Below are 8,638 nucleotides of genomic sequence, written 5' to 3'. Positions count from 1 at the left end.
CACCTGACAACAAGTCCATGCCACCATCATTTTTCACCTAGGTTATTGCTTGCTACTGCCTCTTAACTATCTTTACATTTCCACATTGGATCTCTTACACAGTGTGACAGTTAAGGTTTTGTGTCAACTAGCTTGGGCCAGGAATCTCAGTGGTTTGTTAGTTAACACATTGTAATCCCCATGACAATCTAATATAATAAAAGCACCTCCATGACAAGATCTGCTAATGAGAAGTCAATCAACTGAAAGGAAGTTTCCTTTGGGGTGAGACCTGTTTCCAATATATGTAGATGATGTGGAAAAATTGGCTTGCTGTTTGCTGGATCTGGATCATGTGTCTGGCTCATCACCTGACCTCCAGTTCTTTGAATTTGAGCCAGTGGTCTGCAGTACTCCTGCCAATCCTAAGAGTCATTAGCAGCAAGCAACCTTACTCACCGAACTTGGACTCATGCCCCTCTGCTGTCTTTCAGGGTTTTAGATATGTCTCCCCATTGCCTTCTTGGCTGCATGGTTTCTGCTGAGAGATCCGAGCCTAATTGGATTTGCTTGCCTTTATATGATACACTTCTCTTTTCCCTAGCTGCTTTCAGGATTCTCTCCTTATCTTTGATTTTGGAGAGCTTTATTATTTATTATATGTCTTGGTGATTTGCTTTTAGGGTCTATCCTTTCTGGGGTTCATTGAGCTTCCTGAGAATGCTTATCTTTTCACTTTCCAGGATGTTAGGGAAATTTTTTTCTAGAAGCTCTTCAACTATCTCCTCTGAGGACTTATGTGATTTTTCCTGTTCCAGAATGCTGATAATTCTTTAGTTATTTCTCTTCATGTTATCCCACATGAATCTTAGATCTTCTTCAGATTTTTTTAAAATCTTTTTTTCTGCTTGCTCTTCTATCTTAGTAGTATTGAGAGATTTATCTTCCAGTTCACTAGTTCTAGCTTCCATCTCTCCAATTCTACTTCTTTGCTCTTTCAGTGTATTGTCCATTTCAGATATTCTATTATTAATCATTTGGACCTCTTTCTGTAGGTTTTGAATTATTTCTAATGCTGTATCTATTTTATTTGATTGTTCCTGTAGTGCTTTCCTGACTTCTTCTTTATTTTTCTCAACAATCTTGTAAAGTGTTTTGATACATTTCATAACCATTTTTCTGAATTCCTTTTCTGTCATTTCCAAGGCCTGCCCTCCTCCCAGCATGGAGTGTAGGTCTACCTCCAACTCATTTGTCTTAGTCACTTAATCTCATTTCTGGACATGTGCTGATATGGTCATCTGCTTCTGCTTCTTGGGTATATTCAGTAGTTAACTGTGCCCTGATATTAATTGAGTGTGTGTTTTGGTATATTTTATGCTTTTTGATTGCCTCCAGGTAGATGAGATGAGGAAATGGGCTTCCCTTTTCACTCTTCTTATTGCTCAACTTAGAGTAACTATCACAGGTGTTGTCTGCCTACCTGGTGTATGGCAGTTGGTATTGGTTCTTGCCTGGGTTGTGGGGTTTTATAGGGTATGATTGTAGCTTGACTATATGACAGCAATTTCTGCCTCTTCTTGGCTAATATAGGGAGAGAAAGAGACCCCTGTAAAGAGGGGACCAAAAAACAAAACAGCAACAGCAAAAAATTAAAAAAAAACCCAACAAAAAACAGATTGGATAGTGTAGTCTATAATCGCAGAAAAGAGAGAAGAGGAAAAAAGTTTTTAAAAAGAGATTCTGTAGCCTAATATGAGTATGACTTTAATATCCTTTTTCAGCTTTTTGCCATCAAAGCTGTCTAGAGAAATTTCAAGATGCCACTGTTACTTGTTATGATGTAACTCAGGATTTAATTTTCAGCTTGTTTTGTTTTCAGACTGTCTCTCCCACTCCACAACCCCCATTTTGGCCTTTTTCCTAGTAGTAAACAGTCAGTTTGCACTGCCGTTTGGTTTTAAGTGGGATCTGTCCCTTTAAATGCTGAGAGGATCTGTGCACATGCGTAGTAGAAACTCTGGGGGTGAGGGGGGTTGGAGATTCCACTTGCTCAGGCATCCCCTCTAGTCACTTTATCTCTGAAGTTCTGGCAGGCGTCAATCCATGGCAGCTCAAAATCAAGTTTTTGCAGAGTGTCAACAGTATGGGCAGAGGTGTGCAGACATGCGTTGTCATGCAAGATTACAACGTCCTTGGATAGCATTTAATCTGAAGTTTCGGCTTCAGTCTGTAAGTGAGCATCTCACTGAAAAGAGCAGTGTTGATTGTTGAGCCTTTTTCCTGATACTGTTCTAATACTGGCCCCTGAGAATCCCAGAAAACTGTAAGCATGTTTGACTTTTAAACTTTGCTTGGCTGGCAATTGAGGATGTTTCCATTCCATACTCTGATGTTTACTCTCAGGCTTGTAGTTACGAATCCATGTCTCAACACCAGTAATGATTTTGTTAAAGAAACTTTTGCCTTCCTTTGAGTATTGGTCCAAATTTTGTTTGCAGACATTCAAATACTTCTGTTTATGCTACTACATGAATTGTTTCAGTACGCATCTTACAAACGCTTTTTGAAACTCATATTTGTTATGGATTGTTTCACAGGCAAAGCCATGGCTTTTTTGCAAATGATTTGCCATATAATCAATCCACTGTCACTCATCTATTAGACAGAATCGTTTCACGCGCGCGCTCAATGTTGTCATCAGCCATGGATATAGACGAATGTTTTAATATAACTGAAGTGCGGATAATTTTTGACTCACACACATATATGTGTATTGTGGGGTTGACTAAAACCAGGCAGTGTTTTCTTCTGTTGTGTACTATGAGTCGGTGTCAACTCAAGGGTACCTAGCAACAACATACATAAATATATGTGTGCCTATACACACGGACAGTGTACTGGTGTGGCACTATTGGATAAGCACTGTACTGCAAGGTCAGTTTGAACTGCAAAGTAGGTGGTTCAAACTCACCAGCTGCTCCTTGGAAACCCTATACAGGGTCGCTATGAATCAGAACCAATTTGACAGATTTAACAACAATTAGGTAGATAGATAGATAGATAGATAGATAGATAGATAGATAGATAGATAGATAGAGATACATACATACATACATACATAGACTGAATGAATGACTGACTGACGCTTGGTGTAGTGCTGTAGGATCAGCACTGGACTGTGAATTACAAGGACGGCAGTTCAAACCCACCAACTGTTCCTTTGGAAACCCTATATACTCTTTAGAGACAAGGATGGTGAGACTTCGTCTTACATACTTTGGACATGTCATCAGGAGGGACTAGTCCCTGGAGAAGGACATTGTGCTTAGTTAAGTAGAGGTCTGGCAGAAAAGAGGAAGACCCTCAATGAAATGAATTGACACAGTGCCTGCAATAATGTGCGCAAACACAGAAACTATTGCGAAGTTGGTGCAGTGTTTCCTTCTGCTGTATAAAAAGTCCTGGAGTTGGAACCAACTGACAGAATCTGACAATAATATACAACCTAGATAATCTGTCCCGGTCTTGGCCCTGCCACTCCTGAGCTATGCCCACTTCTCATTTATTGATATGATTAGTTCCAAAGACCAAACCATTATGTAAAAATCGGCATTATTTAAAATGGAGGATGACCACACTGCCTCATTCCCTCACCTGTATAGGGGTCACTATGAGTCAGAACCAACTTTACAACACATAACAACAACAGGAGGTCTACCCCGATCACCCCCCATTCCTGATTCCCCCTAACATGTTGTAATGTTTTTTCAACAAGATTTATCATCATCTAACATAGTATTGTTAGATGTTAGATGTAACATTACTATTAAGGAGATCTTATAGCGTAGTGGTTAAGGAGCTCTGGTAGCTTAGTGGTTACGATTCGGGCTGTGAACCTTAAGGTCAATGGTTTGAAACTACCAGGCGCTCCGTGGGAGAAAGATGAGGCTTTCTACTCCCGTAATGATTTACACCCTCAGAAACTCTGCACAGGGTTGCTATGGGTCGGAACCGACTCGACGGCACTTAACAACAACAATAGCGTAGTGGTTATGGTTCGGGCTGCAAACCTGAAGGTCAGCAGTTTGAAACTACCAGCTGTTCTGCGGGAGAAAGATGAGTCTTTCTGTTCCTATAAAGATTTACAGCCTTGGAAACCCTGTACAGGGTCACTATGAGTCAGAATCTACTCAACAGCACTTAACCACAACATAGTATTATTGATTTTCAGTATTTATCTTCCCACCCTCATTTGCAGGCCATCTCCATGTGGGTTGTTTTATTCACACACATATCCCCAGCATCTAGAATAATACCAGGCACATAAAATAAACACTTTTAGCATGAACAAATGAAGGATAAGAGAAGAATTTAACCAAACATAAGCAAAGATTGTGCTGTCATTAAAGGGAAGCCACACCCTCTATTTTAAATGGAAAATGCTAATAACAACCAAGTATTTGGTAATTCAACTTAAATGTTTCTTCAGAATCAAAAACTAAACTTCTCCCAAATTCTCAGTGTCTATTTCAGCAAATGACTCCACTATCTACCTAATTGGGTAAGCCTGAAACGTAAGTTCGTCTGAATTAACCCTCTCACATTCAATCCATCAAGAAGTCCTGTCAATTCTTACATAAAGATTCACCTTAAATTCTTCGACTTCTCTTCATCTGCATTGATACAAATCTAATCCATCACCATCTCTCATTCTGACTAATAGCCTCCTAACTGTTCTCCCTGCTTTATTTTCTTTGTGACATCGAGTTGGTACTGACTTCATAGCGACCCTATGCACAGCCAAACGACACACTGCCTGATCCTGGGCCAACCTCACTACTGTTGCCACGCTTGAGTACACAGATGCTGCCACCTGGCCAATCCATCTCGATGGGAGTCTCTCTTTTTTTCTGACCCTCCACATTACCAAACATGATATCCTTCTCCAGCGACTGGTCCCTCCTGACAATATGTCCAAAGTATGAGAGACGAAGTTCTTTTCTTACCTACTACCATAAATTCATTTCTGTTGTTGTTAGGTGTCAACGAGTCTATTTTGACTCATAGTGACTCCGTGCATGACAGATGAACTGCTGTATAGGATTTTCTTGACTTTATGGAAGCAGATCACTTCTCCATTGAAGTTACTGGGTAAGTTCCAGTGACATTTTAGCTAGTAGCTGAGCACTTAATTGTCTGCACCACCAGGGCTCATAATTCCCTCCTAACACAGCAGCAAAAGTGTTCTTTACAATATTAATGGAATCATGGTACTCCTTTGCTTTAAACCTCAGAGGTTTCTGAGTAGGCTGGCTCCTGTCTACATCTCCACCTTGTTCTAGCCTCCTCTTTGCTCATTACACAACATCCATTAAGGTCGGCTTTCAACTCTTCCAACACAACCAATGCTTTTCTGCTCCAAGATCTTTGCGCACATTTGTTCTCCTTTCCCTCTCCTCTTCATCCTTCAGGTTTCAGCATTTTATGTTGTTGATTTGAACCATAAGGTTGGCAGTTCAAATCCACCTGCCACTCCCTGGAAACACTATACAGGGTCACTATGAGTCAGAACCGACTTGATGGCACTTAACAACAACCACCTGTTTAAAGTAGCTCTCCCCAATGTTATTTTATATCTCATTCCTTGTTTCTTTCCTTCATAATTTCTAACAATTGTTATGTTTAGTTTTGTTTTCATTTTTTTCCACTTTACAAGATAAACCCCATGAGGGCAGGGGCCACAAAAGAAGGTACAACACAGAGAAGGAAGTAGTATCTCAGTGGAAATGTCTGAGAAGTGCTAGATGTGTAATCAATCATCCCAACACTCATCACTAAACTGCTGTCTCTAAAACTTTTTCATATTCCCAAATGAGCATTTTATCATTTGGGAAAGAATTTAAGACAAGGTTTTACTGACAAATCACATTAATTTACACAGGAGAATGCTCCAGTCTCATTTACAGAATAGCCAGATAAATGAAGAGACATCTGATGTAGCAGTAATTTCTCTACCAACACTCTCTGCTCCCAATGAACACTGTTTCCATTTGATCTTACTTCTCCAAGCAGCTACTTCTATAGACTGTGTACTGTGAACGCTTGTATTCCACCTGTGAACACTCAAATGGTGGAAGACAACTGGCACCAAAAAGTGGTACTTCTTTGCCACCTTACTATCTAACCCACCACCTACATGCACTTAAATGGGTGAGTCAGACACACCAATGCAGATTAAACAGCTGTATTTTGTTCAGAAAGACTCGATGATACTTTGGTTAGGAAATGATTTTGGTTGAGACCCATGACAGCATGCAGAAACATTCCCTCAGGGAATCTTCCCATGGGAGTTCTGCTCAAAGAGACGTAGAGAGCTCTTTATTAAACTATTTGTGTGTATGTGTGTGTTTAAAGTAGTCATTCGTAAAAGCTTCTTTATTTTCCCCTCTAAAACTAGGCTCTAATTGTAAATTAGGGTGAGACAGTAACTAGATTCTTTGAGACACCTTTTTAGAAATTGTTTTAAATAGATAAATTGTTTTTATGTTTTACACAAGGGATATCCTAATGTTCTATAGTAAATATTTAACTGTTTGGAAATATGAAAAAGTTTTAGAGACAGCAGTTACAGTTGTACATCAATGTGAATGTGATTATGCATTTTAAAATGTTGTGCATTTAAAAATGACAAATTTTATTATACGTATCTTATTATAATTTTAAAAAGATATTTAAAAAATAAGATTCTGAATAACCAAACCAATTATTTCTCTGACACGTCTACCTTAGGAATTCTAAAATATAATCTTAGAACTTTATGGTCACAAAAACAGAAACACCCTATGGTCATTTTACAGGGAGAAGTAAACAGACAGCAAGCTATGCAGCTTCCCAAGTCCAGAGCTCCATTTCCACAAGAAAGAGCAACTTATGAACTCATTCACCCAGGCCAATCACCAAAGGCATAAACAGCTTGCTTACAAAACAAATGAGAGAGACAGTATTAGTATTTTGTGATCAGAATCATCAAAACTGCTCTGAAATGGGGACTTAGGCAGACACCAAGTACAGTGACAACAGGATGCTTAAGTCAAGAAGACCCAGTACATATTTCAGGATCCAGAATTTCCATTTTTAATCAATATTACACTGCATGTTGTTGTTAGGTGCTGTCAAGTCAGTTCCCACTCACAGCAACCCTGTGCACATCAGACCGGAAATCTGCAGGTCCCGCACCATCTTCGCTGTTAGGTTTGAACCCACTGTTGCAGCCACTGTGTTGATCCATCTTTACACGCCAGAATGGCCATAAACAAATATAAAACATAGAGATCATCTGAAGTACAAAATTCTGAGGGTCTTAAAATAGCAATACCCTTCAAAAGTTGAATAAAATCAACATGTATCATTCCAATAATTTTAATATGGAACTTCATCTGCACAAGACTCAATCCAACCCTGAGTATCTATGGCCAGTATGCTCTGCCTGTATTTGCCTATTGCAGTAGGAAAAAGCAGAAGCTTATGGCTTTAGGAAAATAAAATGCAGCGTCTTCTCATGAAAACTTAAGCTCCTGATCTATACATTCATAGCAGAGGTTACAAAGGAACATACACTAGCCTTACCAGCCCATTTAAGGATCAAATCATCTAGTCCCACTCCATGTCTCTCCCAAGAAGGTACAGAAATATGTTCATAGTCACAGAGAATTGGAGAGTAAGCCAGGAAATAAAAGTCATGTCTATTTCACTAGCACACTAGCAGTCCAGTGCCCTTTCCAGTAAGCCTTGTTACCTCCCACGTAATAATCAAAGTGATCAATCAAGGTCTGAAGAAATAAGGAAACTGCCAAGGAAACTCTGGGTCTCCTTAGTACTGAACAGAGTTCCAACCTTGTAAAGTCAAATGTAGAATGTTTTGGCAAAAGTCTGCCAACATATCGAGCAGAATACTTTATACTTGGTGGACCTTACATCCCCATCACAATTACTTCTTCCTGTCTTAACTGTGCCTTTTCAAACTGTCTTGCCTCATGAGTGAAAAACTTCTGGAGTAGATAAGCACTCAACCATAAGGTCAGTTTGAATTACAAGGGTAGCAGTTCAAACTTACCAGCCACTCCTCAGAAACCCTATATAGGGTCATTATGAGTTGAACTGACTGGACGGCATAGAACAACAAAAATGAAAAGAAAGGTTAGGTCAAAAAGAAGAGAATAATCTAGTTTCTTTCTGCCAGAACTCTAGTATAAAGGGATTGTGCAGGAGTGTACCTACTGTGGAATCTTCCCACACTCCTGAGCTATTAAGAGAAACTAGCAGAGGCATGTCTCATACACTCCCCAAATATCTGAGCTGGCAACAACAAAAGATATTCAGAGATCTTAGCCCTGGGACAATAGCTTCTGTCAGTCAACTACAGTTCTCACGTCTGTGTTTCTGCTCTTACTTCAACCTCAAACCAAACAGCATATCACAACTGTAAGAGTACTTGAGAAAACCATGTAAACTAATTCACACAGCAATAGAGCAATTTTGGCAGGGCACCAAAGCTAAAATATATACAATGGGGCTTTAAAAAGTTGGTAGAAATGGAACGAAGAAATAATGAAATTTTTCCATGAACTACTTGAAGCTCTGTGGTATGTATGTGTGT

At 39.4% G+C, this 8,638-nt stretch overlaps 1 protein-coding gene across 1 annotated transcript in view; it reads right to left on the bottom strand.

The window, feature by feature from the left end:
- The window catches only part of FBXO42 (F-box protein 42), a 175,066-nt gene that overhangs the window by 55,046 nt on the left and 111,382 nt on the right, over nt 1-8,638 (bottom strand). The gene's annotated exons all lie outside the window — the stretch shown is intronic.

This window comes from Chrysochloris asiatica, unplaced genomic scaffold (assembly GCF_000296735.1).
Source record: "Chrysochloris asiatica unplaced genomic scaffold, ChrAsi1.0 scaffold00090, whole genome shotgun sequence".
NCBI classification, from domain to species: Eukaryota; Metazoa; Chordata; class Mammalia; order Afrosoricida; family Chrysochloridae; genus Chrysochloris; species Chrysochloris asiatica.
Note: the sequence above shows the minus strand (reverse complement) of the source record. Positions and strands in the feature narration are given on the sequence as shown.